The sequence below is a fragment of the Canis lupus genome, chromosome 38 (genome assembly GCF_048164855.1).
Source record: "Canis lupus baileyi chromosome 38, mCanLup2.hap1, whole genome shotgun sequence".
Classification (NCBI taxonomy): Eukaryota; Metazoa; Chordata; class Mammalia; order Carnivora; family Canidae; genus Canis; species Canis lupus.
In genome coordinates this window covers 22735289-22749532 of record NC_132875.1, presented here as the reverse complement: position 1 = coordinate 22749532, position 14244 = coordinate 22735289, and the positions used below count along the sequence as shown (strand labels likewise).

The window sequence follows — 14244 nt, the reverse complement described above, 5'->3', positions numbered from 1 at the left end:
TCTCCTAGCTGCCCCCTGCTGCTCTCGCCTCTGGCCCAGCACCAGCCGAGGGAGCCGTGACGTGCTCAGGTGCCCAGGTGAGGGTAGATGCATCAGCCTCTCTTCTGTCTGGTGGCTGGGTGGTCCCTGATGGCCCCCTCAAGCTTCAGCAGTGGCTTACAAAAGTGGAGGAGCAGCCTCCCACTGGCTCCTTCACCCACTTTCCAGTTGCAAAAACAGACTCACTGTTTCTGAGGAGTCAGGCAGCAGGTCTCTCTGCACAGGCCCAGACAGAGCCTTCACAAAGCCTTCACCTTTCTCCTGGGGCCAGCCACTTCTCAGAAATCCATGGACGGTCCACTTCTGTGGTTGACTTTGGACTACCCTCTCTCTCCTTCCATCTCCTGCCAGGTGCGCTATGCTTAGAGAAGGTACACACGGCCTAATTCCACCCTAATCATAAAATATCAGGAAAGACCCAGCGCTTGACCTAGCACTTTGTACACAGTAGATAATAAATATTTACTGAATAAATGAAGACTATGCTCAAATATTTAAAAAAAGAAAACCCTACCAAGCCCAATGGGATTTTTAAAATTATTGATCACATTGCTCCTGCTTATTTGTGTAGATAAAAGATCACTTTTAAAATTCTTCAGTATTTACTGGTGCTTACTAGATGCCATGCATTTTACAAGTCTGAGCTGATTTCCTTTCCAGAATCCCATTTTACAGATAAGCACTCCAAGGCTCAAAATGAGGTTAAGAAACCTGTCCGAGGTCATAGAGCTGGTAAGCAGTGGCCACGGGATCCTAACCCAACTTTAGAAACCGTGAGCTTTGCGGCGCACCAGGCTGCTTCTAAGGATACACAGAACAGAGTGGAGAGAGACGGGACTAAAGGGGGAGGCAGAGAAGTGTGCAGGGGGGCGGTAGCAACGCAGTCGGGGGCTCCCTACCGCCTTAGCCCGGGGAACTGCTTTTGAGGTTGGGACAAGTTTTGCTGAAGAAAAGTGAAAAGTGTCAGGCCCTCGCTCATCTCGCCCCCTTTGATTGCTGGGCCGGCCTACCTGTGCAATCTGGCGTTTCATTGGGCGCTGCCGGCTTGCGTCTCTGTCCTGGCAACCAGCCTTCCCTGCTTCCCTCCCCAGGGCAGTGACTAGGGGCCCAGGGAGCAGGCAGGGGAGCGGCAGGAAACCCAAGCGCTCTGACCTGCCAGGGATGAACTGGGCTGTTGCCTGCCCCCCACGCCTGTCCCCGCTGCCTGACAGGTGAGCAGCTGTGCTCTACATCTGTCTGTACATCTGTCTCCCTCCCAGGGGCCCGGAGAGAGCTGATGCTCCCGAGACAGGAGGCCCTGGATCTCCCTTACTCCAGAGATTAATCGACAGGAACTAGAAGGGCGGGGCGGGATGAAGTGTGCCTCTTTCCCACCCAAACGCCACCTCCCGCCACCACCCACCCCCCACCTCACCAGCTCCCCCAGCTCTGCCTGCCAAGCTCTGCAAATTACCACACATGCCAATAAGTCATTAGAAACCAGACCGGCAAATGCAGGGTTGCCATGGCGACCGATACCAGGCGCGGGCAGCCCTGGCCGACCCGTGGCTCAGGTGTGCCTGGGGAGAGCCGGGAGGGCCCACAGGCCTGATGGAGGCAAGGGAAGGTGCTCTGCTGTCAGGGTGCGGATTCTGGGCCCTTCCCCCTCCGGGGCCAGCCCTGCTGCCTGCCAAGAGCTGGGGTGATGGGGTGAAAGCGCGGCAGGGCTGCAGGAGGGCACCGGGAGGGCAGGTGTGCCGGGCGGGCCGGGCCGAGCCTCCACCTGAGGAGGAGGGCGCAGTGATAAGGCCCAGCTGGGGTGGGCCTGGGCCCGAGCCGACAGCCTGGCTTTGGAGGAACAGCTCAGGGGCGGGCTGAGGGCAGGGCCAGCGCTCATGCCACACTCTCCACTCTCCCGTTTTCCTGAGCTCAGAACTCACTCTTGCTTCCGCGGCGCCTAGCGCAGCACCGGGCCTTTGTAGGTAAAGACACACACGCAGCGTTGGTTGAAAATGGAGAGCGATGAGCGAAGGCTTGTAAGCACCCGAGATTTCAGACAAGACAGGAGCGGCCCCGCTCTTTCACTAGCTCAGTGTGGTCTCCGACACAGCCCCTTCTCTCGGGCCTCAGTTCCATCAGCTGGAAAATAACGGATCACGTCTCACACATTGTGCATGTCCAAGCACACTCCCCAGAGCTGGCGAGTCGCGCAGGGGCTCCTCTGAAGTTCTGGGCCAGGAGGAGGCCGAGGCCGTGGGGTTCGGGTCCACCGGCTGGGCTCTACCTGCAGCAGCTTTCTTATCAATCCCCTGCTGCTGCTGTAACGTCTTACCACAAAATTAGTGGCTTCGGACAACCAATTTGTCATCTCATGGTTCAGAAGCCAGAAGTCCAAAATGGGTCTCACTGGGCTAAAACCAGAGTGTCCGTAGAGCTGTGCTCCTCCTGGAGGCTCTAAGGGGAGAATCCGCTTCCTTGTCTTTCCCAGCACATTCCCTGCCCACATTCCTTGGCTCGCGGCCCCTTCCATCTTCTCAAGATGTTAGTCTCCTCAAGTCTTCCTCATGCCTCATTGCTCTAACAATGCCTTCTGCCTCCCTCTTCCACATCGAAAGGACCCTTGTGATCGATTACATTGGACCTACCTGGATAATTCACGATAATCTACTTGAAGGGCAGCTGACTAGCAACCTTAATTCCTTTCACCTGCAACCTTAATACCCTTTGCCATGTAACAATCATAAGTTCTGGGGATTCACAGGCAAACATCTTTGGGAGGCCATTAATCTGCCGACCACACGTTATACAGTTGACCTTTAGACAACAGAGTGCAATGCACTGACCCCCCCCCATCCTCAGTTGAAAGTCCGTGTATAATTTTTGACTCCCCAAAATCTTAAACACTGAGCTACTAATAGCCTATCGCTGACCTTCCAGAAGCCTTTCTGATACCATAAAGTGTTGATTAACACATACTTTGCACATTATATGCATTATATACTGTATTCTTAAAGTAAGCTAGAGAAAAGATGTTAAGAAAGTCAAAAGGGAGGGATGCCTGGGTGGCTTAGTCAGTTAAGCATCTGATGCTTAATTTCAGGATCGTGAGTTCAAGCCCTGTGTTGGGCTCCATGCTGGGTGTGAAGCCTACTTTAAAAAAATCAAAAGGAAGAAAGAATACATTTACAGCACCGTGCTGTATTTATTGATATCATAATTTAAGTCCTCTGTTTAGAAGATAAATCATCTGTCAGAACCTATATTGATACTGTCTTACATGATACAGAGAGCTGTAGGTGTTATACGTGTTACTAACGCTGGACATGAAAAAATGAAGATGATGTGACAAAGAAATTCATACCTATTTACAAAAGGGTTTTTCCAATATATTTATTGACAAACATCCATGTGCAAGCAGACCTGCACAGCTCAAATCTATGCTGCGCAAGGGTCAGCTGTATACTTTATTTTGAAAAAATGGATCAATTTCTGTAAATGTTTGAAAGCCACATGACCAGAAGACCCTCAGTTGCCACCAGTTTTAAAGTGTTATGACCCGGATGCCTTCTTTTCTCCCTAGGGGGATCCTGGAGAGGAAATTCAGAGGAACCCTGCAGACTGCCCCTTGAGTGTGAATGTTGGCAGGCTTGGGCTCTCCTGATGGGGGCTGCAGAGAGATGGGTCTCTACATCCACCAGAAAAGGGGGACCCAGGGAGGAAAGCATGAGGGACATTGTGGGGAATTTGGGGAACCCCCCTCTTTCCGCTCTCACCTCACCATTCCACATGCACCCCTATATTCAGAATCCTCTGCTGTCATTTGTTCTTATTTTTATTTCTAGGTAACATCAGATGGAACTGTGTGTGCATGTGTGTCCACACATGCATGTGCATAGTGGCTCCCATCACACTGAAATGTGTGTGATTCTCTGTGGCCATGACCTTGTTCGTTGTTGCTTGTTACCCACCCCCACCTCTTGGCACTGCAGCTGGTACTAAAGGGATACTGATTTCATAGTTATAAATTTGAGATGGCACCCTTCCTTCCCACACCCTGACCTTCAACATGGTCTGTCCTCCTCCTAGGTGTATCCAGACGAGTCCCCAGATTATTTCTTTTTTTTTTTTTTTTTAGATTATTTCTAACCAACTCCGGAAACAGTACCGGGTTCAGAAGGCATAGGTCTTAGAATCTTCCTGTGAGCCCCTTCCAAAGCCCATACTGATTACCTCTAGCGTTTGCAGGTGGGACACGCCCTGACTTGCCCCTGGGGGACCCAGTGGCCTCCCATTCTCGTCCCATACAACATTGCCTCTGTTCTTACCTCTGCAAGACACCCTGTGTTGACCGCCTGGGACCCGGTATGGCTTGACAGCAAAACTCAAAACTGGGCATCAATCACAGGCCTGGTGTTTGAAGATTTTATGCAAATTCCTCACCCTCTCTCAGCCTTATTTTTACCCTTGGTATAAGCCGACAGCTCATTCTCGTGGCTCCTCTGTCACATGTCCCAGGGGATGCTGGAAAAGAAATGTGATGTGGTAGGGAAAGCTATTCTTTGGAGGAGAGGCCCTGGGGACACGGAGGAGAAAAGGAACTCACATTTATTGAGCCTCTACTTTGTAGCAGGCACTTTACACAGATTAGCGGTGGTTGAGAACCAGGGCTCTGGAGTCAGGAAGGTTTGGGGCTGCATCTGTCACTTGCTGGCCGTGTGTGGCCTCCGGCAAGTTACCTACTGTTTCCCAGCTTGGTTTCTTCAGTTGCAAAGTGGGGGAAAATCGTATCTACTTCACAGTATTCTGTGGATTAAATGAGATAAATGAGGTAAAGCTTTCAGCACCTCCTGGGCACCCACCGATGTTAGCTCTTGGCATTAACGACCCCAAGAAGTGGGCACCATTAACCTGGATTCACCGGTGAGGAAACGGAGGCTCAGGGAGGTTAGGTCAAACGCCCAAGGGCCTATGCTTAGGGAAGGGGCTCTAGCCCAACTCTAACTGATTCTGGCCCCTCTGGGCTGTGAGCCACAAGGAAGAGAGGAGCCTCAGCCTGCGTCTTCCCGGTGGTTATGCCAGGAGCCTCCGTGGTAGAGCTGGTGGGCTCTCCTTTCTCAGGCTGCCCAAGGCCCAGAGGAGCAGAAGGCTGTTCTGCAAAGCCTCAGGCTTTGCCCTCGTGACCCTTGGTTCCCACTCTTTGGCCCTCGGCCGGGGAGGGGAGGATCTGCCTGTGTGGGCGAGGGCACTACCAACGGATCCTGTTCCACTCCAGAGCAATCTCTCTCCACGTAATGGGAGTGAGCCCAGCCGCCAAGACCCAGGCAGCCTCTCTCCAGGGTGAGGACAGACTCCCCCTCCATGGGGGAACGCTTGCTCCTTTCAGCACTTTACTTCTAGTCCACCCTAAGTGAGCGTAACTGGAATAACCTACCCAATTGGGAGTAACCTACCCAAGAGGAGCCCAGGCAGTGAGGGGAAGGGAGAAAGGAACCTGGCTGCAGACCGGGTGAAAACTGGAGCTCATGGGAATTCCAGACAAAGCAGTCCAGACACGAGGCAGGGGTGGAGGGGTTGGGGAGGGGTTGGGGGTGTTGCTGGTGGCTGGCAGCAGACCAGGAGGGTACAGAGGTATGAAAACACCTGGAGAGCTGTCATCAGGACCTGCTTAAAGCAACACGGCTCCACGGCACAGAGATGGCTGGCTCTCCAAAAGGAGGAGCACCAGGCAGTGGTTTTCATTCTCTAAAGGGCTGCTCTTCCGTCCCAGGATGGTGAGGAAAGGACTGCACCAGGGACTGATCCTTGGATGCTTGCATACTGGCTGCCTTACCCCTACGGGTGCCCTCTCAACCCCCGCGTTGGTCACACGTCTCCACCTCCTGCTCCTTGGGCTGGAAGCTTCCCTGAGGGAGAGCCATCCGCTCTGCAGAGCCACACCACACCCCCTTCCCAGGTCCAAGGCAGCGGCACCTCCCTGAGGAAGCGTTCCTATATACTCCCACACAGAGCTCGTAGTTCTGATAACATTTATAGTCTAAATCACACAGTTTAGCACTTGGTTTTAAATAACTGTCTGGTATTATTCACTTGTTATTTCTTGTGAATATAAGTTTTGCCTTTCCAGCTGACTGGTAGGTAGGTTTCCTTACCAGTAAAGACTGTGTCTCATGCTTCTTTACCTTCTCCCCTACCCCAGAGCCCACACTGCCTGGGAGACAGTACCCAGGGAAAGGGCACTTAGTGGGTAAGTACTGATGGACTACACTGGCTTTGATGGCTGAGGAACCGCCTGACCAGCCACCCAGTGAAATACTGAAATGGACGGGCTGGAACCTCAGGTTTTAAAAGGTTGGGTCATGTCACCCCTGCCCTAACCCCTGCAAAGGCTCCCCATCTGGCTCTGAGGAAAACTCTTCACTCCAACTCCAGCGTTCTCCAAGATCTGGCCTCCTAATGTCCCTCAAATCCAGCAGGCACAGCCCTGCCCCTGAGCCCCTGCACCAGCTGTTCCCTCTGCCTGAGGCCCCTTTCCCATCTTGCCTCCTGCTTAATTCTTTTTTCTTTTAAAGATTTTATTTATTTATTCATGAGAGACATATGGCAGAGGGAGAAGCAGTCTCCATGCAGGGAGCCCGACGTGGGACTTGATCCCAGGACTCCAGGATCATGCCCTGGGCTGAAGGCAGGAGCTTAACCGCTAAGCCACCCAGGGATCCCCCAACCTCCTGCTTAATTCTTACCCACACGTCATCTTCTCAGCAAGGTCTCCCCAGGCCACCCTGTACAGAATTACAAACTCTCCTCTTCCTAACACGGACTCTCCCGTCACCACTCCCTCCTTGCTTTATTATTCTTTTTCTAGCACTTGCCACTCTCAAGCACACCATTCATTTTACTGTATTTCCCAGACCATAAAGTATAAGCTCCACAAGGGCAGAGATGTCTGGTTGCTTACTCCCGTCGTCTGTACCCCCAGTGCCTGGCACAGATGCTTAGTAAATACTTGCTGAATGAAGAGACCCCAGTCCCACCCTGTGTCTGAGATGGCTCAGGTACAGTTGCCATCAGAGATGGGCAATGGGCAAGAAAATTGTGGAAGTCCCCTCTAGAAGTGAGATTCCAGCATTCCACTCCTGGGCCAACTCTGGGGAAGCACCTCCCCAGAGGTGCTGGGGAAGAGACTGGGGAAGTCTGGAGCTATGTGAGCCCCAGTTACCTTCATCCCACTAGGAGGTCCATCCAGAAGTAGAAGTGGGGGTACTGCCAGGGAAGGTCAAGTGTCAAGTTCCCCCTCTGCCTACCTACAGCTGCCCAGAAGCTGCCCCTCTGTGGTCACTCCCTCTGCTGGACATCATACCTATGCACTCCCAGGCCAGAGACAGACCCTTTCATCACCTGCCTTTGAATGTTCATTTTGAGAACACTTTATAGAGGAACATAACCTTTTCCACCTTTCTTCTTTCCTCCTCCTTCATCTTTAAAAAGAAAGGTTCAGGTAAGATAGATCCACTTTTCCTGGGAGACCCATGCTGGCTGTCTAACACTGCTGCCCCTTCTTACATATGTTTTTTTTTCCTGAATGATCCACCCTGTGACATGTTTGTAAATATGAATGATTGTACTTGTACCTCCCAAGACACATGAGCCTCCCTTGTTAGAGACACTCCACTGACAGCACTAATTCCAAACCATCCCCACCTAATCTGCCTAATCTGGGGTCTGTGCCCCATCCTCATGTCTCCCAGAAGTCACCTTCATATGGGTTCTTGGCACTGTGGCTGTGGGGACTGGCTCTTAGGGTCCCCCTTCTCTGAGGCCACTGGCTCCCTGTGGCCCCAGAGAGGCTTAGCTGAAACAGAAGGAAACAACGCTGGCTCTCGAAGAACTGTGACCTACAGGAGCAAGAAGAGGGGAGACCCTATCTGAAGGTCCCCCAAAGGGGACAGGTAGTTCCCAGCTTGCTCAAGACTTGGGAACTTTTCAACCTAGGGAGGAAGGGGAATGGGCAGGATGCCCTCAGAGAATGCTCCAGGTCCAAGGGGCACTGGATTCTGGGAGTGGTTAAGGAGATTGTTTACTCTGTTTTTTTTCTAGTTGTGCTCTTTGAGCAAGTTACTGAACCTGAGTCTTGGTTTCCTTGCATTTAAATTGGAGATAATAAAAGTACCTACCTGATGGAGGTGTTCTGGAAGATTTAATGGGATAACATACGTAAAGCACTTGGCACAGCACCGGGCACCTAGTAAGTGCTCAATAAACGCCAGCTGCTATAGTGAGTGCTGTGTTGGGGTGAGAGGCAGAGGCTGTGACATGGATGTTGCTCCAGAAACCCTCTGCCTGTTCTTCAACTCAGGACTCACTTCAAGTCCATCAAATGCTGATCCGCAGGGAAAGAGTGGGTGGAAGAAATATACAGAGAGAAGCCGAGCTCTAAACCAAACCTGGTTGAGCTCACCTCCTAAAAGGCAGCTCCCTTAGCCCATCTGAACGTCTGAGAGGCCGTGGTCGTGAGACCAATCTCAGCAGGGATGCACCAGATCCTTCGGCCAAAGGCCAATGATTTTAGGCTGAAAAATGTGGGGATGTCCCGGGCAACCTACCAGCCCCACTGGAAGCTCAGCTCTGAGCATGGAAACAGAGGCCAACGTGGGACATGGTCAAGGTGTTCCTGACAGCCCTAGAAGTCAACGCACATACAGCACGGCACCTCTTCATCCACGACTCCAGGGCCCCAGACACCCTCGGCACCATGGTCCCCAGACCCACCATCTGTGCCTGGCTGACTCCTTTTCAAGCCTTGCCTCAACTATCAGGTCCTTTGAGAGCCACTTCCTCACCTGTGGACAGGGCCAGTCACCTCTCTATCTGCCCATCCCTATATTATAGCACTTGCTTCATTATTGTAAGACTGATCCCCATTTAATAATAATGGTAGTCACAGAGCACTTACTATGCCAGGCACAGTTCTGAGCTTGCTACATGTAGTAACTCATTTAATCATCATAGCGAGTCTCTGAAGTAGATACTATAATTATCCCGTTTAGATATAAGGAAACCGAAGTACAGAGAAGTTGGGTGACATGTCCAACGCCACCCAGCTAGCAGTGGAGCTCCACCCAGATGGAGCCTGGATCTGAACCCTAGCTGTGTGGCTCCAGACTACACTCTTACGGTGCTCCTGGAAAGCAGGGGCAACGTCTGATGGGTCACTGTCCCTAGCACCCAGCATGGGGCTATGCACACAGTAGGTGCTTAGAAAACATGGGCTGACTGCATAAGCAAATGCCTGTTTAAAGCTACCTTGGTGAATATTTCAGCCTCTGAGCTGCAGGATGGAGAAACCAAGCCTCTCAGGGAAGTAGAAGATAAAGGCGCCCTTGTCATCCACTCTCTTAGCCATCCCACCGCACTCGGTTGCTGCCCTGTCTGCTTCTGCCTTGTGTCTTGCCTTCTACTTCTGTTGTTTCTCAGTTTATCTTTGGCCTTTGTGCTCCTCCCCTTTTGTTCCTTGGTCACTTTCCTGCTCCACCCAGCCCCTACCCTACCCATTGTCCTTCCCAGTAGCTCTTGCACGCTTCGAAGCCTCCCCCCACCACCACCCCGACCCCCGTTCTTGGCCTTGGAGTTTTGAGAGTCCAGACTTGCCCAAGGAGGCTGAGAACAGCATTGATATTGACTCATTACACTGGCCACGGACCAAGCTTCTACACCCTGATCCTGAAGGAAAACAGCAACATCCCATCAATTCTACCTGGATGCAGAGTGGGGGTGCGGGCAGGGGGTGGTACCTGCCTATAGCTTGTCCCTAATCTGTGTGGGATGAGGAAGATCCACTGCCCTCCCTGCCTCCTCTCTCAGGCTCCCGGCTCCTCCAAAAAGCCCTCCCATAGCACTTGAGAAAGCTTATTCATACAACCGCGCAGCAAATCCTTTATTTTCTAATACTCTGAGCAGAAGAGGTGCCCTTCTGAAAAATTCAGTTACAACGTAACTTCGGACCACAGTGCAAGTGGCCAGTGGTCACAGGCTCCTGGAGGCCAAAAGAACTGCAGATAATCAGTTACTGCAAAACGGAAACCAATGTGACCTGGGGCAAGTAGTTTATTCTCTCTGGTACTCAATATCCTAGCTATCAAGAAGGGGATGATGATCTAGACTTTAGGTTGTCAGGAGCATTGAATGAGATCATTTTTGTAAAGCTCAGGACAGACTGGTGCTTAGTAGGTGCTAAAAAACACATCTGTTTCTCCGTTCTCTAAAACACTGGCTGTCTACTCCACCTCTCAGACAAAGAGTGTGATACAAAAGGTCCAGCTTTCCAGATCAGAAATATCCAAAGGACAGGATGACCCTCGGTCTCCAAGCTCTGTGGTAAGTGTATGTTATAGGGAACTGGGCCCATCATGCTAGAGGTCACTCACTGCAGTGATGATGTCAATTCACTAGGACTGTCCACATTACCCTCCCCTACCCCCAAGCAGTGGGTCTTTGAAAGAGTCCGGAGGGCACAGAACTAATCAGCTAGGAAGTCCAAACGCAACTTCATTTCTCCCTTGGGACATGCAGGTTTGTTTAATTGCTATATCCTCGGCTCTTAAAATAGTACATAGTAGGTGCTCAATAAATTGCTAAATGATTTTTTTTTTAAAGCAATAGACTTTCTTTTTCTTTCAAATAAAAACATGGGTAGGGATGGGTTAGGAGGTAAATGGCAGGGTACTGGGGGCATGGCAGGGAAATGCAGCTGCCAGGCCCGCCAGCCCAGGCTCCTCCCCTGCAAAGGGGATACAGCAAAGCCAACAGTGCTTGTGTCCCCACCTTCAGGATGTTCGGGAACCAAGCTCACATGCCTGGCTTGAGGTTTATGCTGCAGTTTTCAGAAGAGAAGGTGGGGGGGGGGGCGGCAAAGGTGGAGACAGAGATAGGAAGGGAAGGAGGGAGAGATCTTGGAGAGCGGTGTGAGAGGGAGATAAGGAGATGCCCGTGGAAGAAAGAGAGTGAGGGGAGGACAGAAAGAGGAAGGAGGCACAGGGAGAAAAGAACGGAAGTGGGGAGCAATCCTGGGCAGTTACACAGGAAGCCTGCTGTCTCAGCCTGCTGGGGCATTCATCTCAGCAGACCCCTGAGTTCCCACTGCCTTGGCTGTCTCTTAGGGGTTAGGCTGTGCCAGGGGGAAGGTGTGATCTGGGGGTGCTCCTAGATACCAGGTGTCTGCTGCCAGGCCCTGGGCAGGTCTCAGTCCCTGAAGCACCATGGCCCATCTCATCTAGGTCCAGGGGGACCCCCTAGGCAGGAGACTAGGAGGAGACTCAGTGTGAACCAGCCTGAAAAGGGCCTGGAAGGCTCAGACCCCTAGCTGTGCCATTCTTTTTCCACCCTCTCCATACAAGGACACCTGGCCAGCCGGGAAAGTGGGTCAGGCCACCTACATCTGACTTTTTTCTGAAAACACGCAAGGGAGCCTCAAGGCCCTATACGCAGCCTTTGCCCACCCCATGCCCAGTGATCTTTGTTGGTGGGACCTTTTAAGAAGCAGCGGGCAGTGGGAACGGATCCTGGCCTTCTCACTCAGGAAGAAGACACCCGCCGGAGCCCATCCCAGGCTGGTGGGGAAGAGGGAGTCTGCAGCTGGACAGGGAAAGACCCAAATCTCAACGACGGTGACGGCGCTGCTGGGGAGCCGCCTCCACCCCCTGACCCCGGGAGCCTGTTCTCTCTACCACCCCAGCCCCTGGGGTCTTCCTCCTGCGCACTGACCCGTCCATCTCTGGCGACCGCGCGCGGTGCCCGGCCCGGCCCACCCCATCCGACCCTGCCGGTCGCCCAATTAGAGGCTGCGTTGGCTCCAACAGATGGGAGCTGCGGCAGCCCGCGGAACAGAGCACAAAGCCCAGCTGACATTTTCCTTCCTGTTCTTTCGGCGGGGGAGGAAGAACAGGGGCGGGCGGGGGGTGCCCAGCAACACCCCTAGTGCCCACCCCCCGCGCCCAGGTCTCCTGCCACGCTTTAGCGGCTCAGCGCAGCCCCAGGTGGGGGCGGCCCCCTCGCCCAGCGGATCCTCGCTGGCTGCAGCCACTGCCTGCGCCGCCCCTGCCTGCAGGGCAGACAGACCACCTGTGGCTGGACGACCCCTCCTGCCTCCCGGGCTCGGCGGGGCCCAGAGCGGTCCTTCCCACAGCCCCGAGGCTGGGCCCAAGGCCGGCCCCTCCCCCCCTCCCGCCCCGATGTCCCAGCCCGGGCTGCGGACAGACCCAGCCGGCCCGGGAGAGACCTGGCTCCTGGTTCCAGGTACTTCGGGCACACACCAAGGCCGCCTCGTCCCTCCGCACGGACACCCGAGCTCCAAGGACCGGGCGGTCCCCGCGGCCCCGGAGAGCGTCCGCTCCGCAGGTCCGCCTCTGTCCCGCCCGCCCCATCGCCTTGGCCACCTCCCGGCTCCCCGGCACCTCCGGGCGCCGCTGTACCCAGCAACAGTTTGGGGCGCCTCGGTCCTCCGGGGAGGGGGAGGGGGAGGGGAGGGGGAGGGGCGCCGGGGGCTGCGGCCCAGCCGCCCCTCCCCCGCGGCCCCGGGTGCAGTCCGCGCGGTCGGCCGCGCTCGCCCCTCTCCAGCCCCTCCCCGGCGGCCCCGGCTCCCCCTCCCCCGCGGCCGCCCCTCCCCCTCCCCCTCCCCCCTCCCCCAGCCCCAGCCCCAGCCCCCGGCCCGCCGCTCCCACCGCGCCCCCCGTCCTCCCCCGGCCACGCCGACCGCCCCGCGCCGCCCACGGCTCGGCCCGGGAACGCACACTCACCCGCGGGCGCCGTCCGGGCTCCCGGGGCCGCCGTCCGCCGCCCGCGCCGCCGCGCCCCTCTCGGCTCCGGCTCCGGCTCCGGCTCCGGCTCCGGCTCCGGCTCCCGCTCCGGCTCCGGCTCCCGCTCCCGCTCCCGCTCCCGCCCGGGCTGGGGCAGGCCGGGCGCGCCCTCCCTCCGCGCCGCGCGCAGGCCGGGCAGGGTCTCGGGCGCCCTCGCCGCCGCCGAGTCGTCCGGGGAGCGCTCCTGGGCCCCAGCCGGCGAGCGCGGCCGCAGCACCGCGGAGCTCGCCGCCCCCGCCCGCGCCCCCGCCGCGCCCCCGCCGCGCCCCCGCCGCGCCCCCGCCCGCGCCCGCGCCCCGGAGCCGCGCAGCCCTGCGAGTCGTGGCGGAGGCTGCGGGCGGCAGGCGGGCGCTCCTAACGCGCCGCGCGGCCGCAAGCGCACCCGGCAGGCCCTCGCCCCCCGCGCCCCTCCCGCCCCTCCCGCCGCCGCTCTCCCCGCCTCCGCGTCTGCACGCCCCGCCACCCCCCTCCGGTCCCGCCGCCAGTTTAACTCCTGAGTGGCCGGAGCCCCCCCTCCCCAACGCGCGCTCGCACCCGGGCGGGAGGGGGCCGGGGGGGCCGGGGGGGCCGAGGGGCCAGGGGTGGTCCGCGGCTGGGAGCGCAGGGAGCGCGGGGCTCGGAGGAGCCGGGGAGGGGGGTGGCGCTCCTGGTCCCGCCTCGGCCTCTCGCGGAGGCCAGGACAGAGGGGGAGGGGGAATTCGGCAGCTTTGAGCGGTGGGTGCATCTCGCAGGCGGAGCTCGCGCCCGAGACCGCGGTCGTGCTACCCTCCCGAAGTTAGCAGCGGACCGAGTGGGTTAGAACTTGTTCCTGGGCACAGACACCCCTCGTCCTAAAGAATGAAGTGGACCACCCCGCACCCGCACCCGCACCCCCACCCCCACCGGTTCTCATGCCCTTCCAGCACTCTCTCTGAGCCGGCGGCTCTGGCATCCTGGAAGACCCCATCATGACCCTAAGTGAAGGGCGTCAAGCCACATAGGTGCTAGGCGGGAACTGGCAAGTCCGCCCAGGGGCTTGGCTTTGGGGGGCGTCCGTTCAGCGGGCTATGCTATGCTGTAAACGCCGAGACAGGAGAACAGGAGTGATCCATGCACACGGGGGGTGCTGGGCTGCTGCCGGGTGCCTTAGAAAAGCTGGGCCACTACCACTGATTGGGGCTTAGGAGAGTGGGTCTCCTGCTGGAAGCAACCGCTTAAGGCCCGTGCCTTGGCGGGCCCTCAGCCTGGATCGCTCCGAGTGCACTAATGCACGCAAGCTCAGCTCCATGATAGGCCACACCCCGATGATGGGTTTTGAACAGAGGCAGCAGAATCAATCATAGGGGAGTGGGCCAGGGGGAGCCCAAGGTCTTGTCGGGAGTGGCACCTAGCACCTATC

The 14244-nt window shown here is 56.2% G+C and overlaps 1 protein-coding gene across 19 annotated transcripts in view; it reads right to left on the bottom strand.

Annotated features, from left to right (window-relative positions):
* LRRN2 (leucine rich repeat neuronal 2) overlaps window positions 1-13012 on the bottom strand; it is a 64535-nt gene extending 51523 nt beyond the window's left edge. For 3 of the 19 annotated variants that reach the window (XM_072814466.1, XM_072814465.1, XM_072814468.1), the window contains exons 1-3: window positions 12807-12949; window positions 4622-4821; window positions 4344-4539 (exon numbers count right to left, since the gene is read on the bottom strand). The gene's annotated coding sequence lies outside the window, so the exon portion shown is untranslated. Of the gene's footprint in view, window positions 1-1958; window positions 2158-4343; window positions 4540-4621; window positions 4822-12806 lie in introns of all 19 variants that reach the window. The other 16 variants (XR_012025760.1, XR_012025761.1, XM_072814463.1 and 13 more) reach the window with 14 other exon arrangements.
* Between the last annotated feature and the right edge of the window lie 1232 nt (window positions 13013-14244).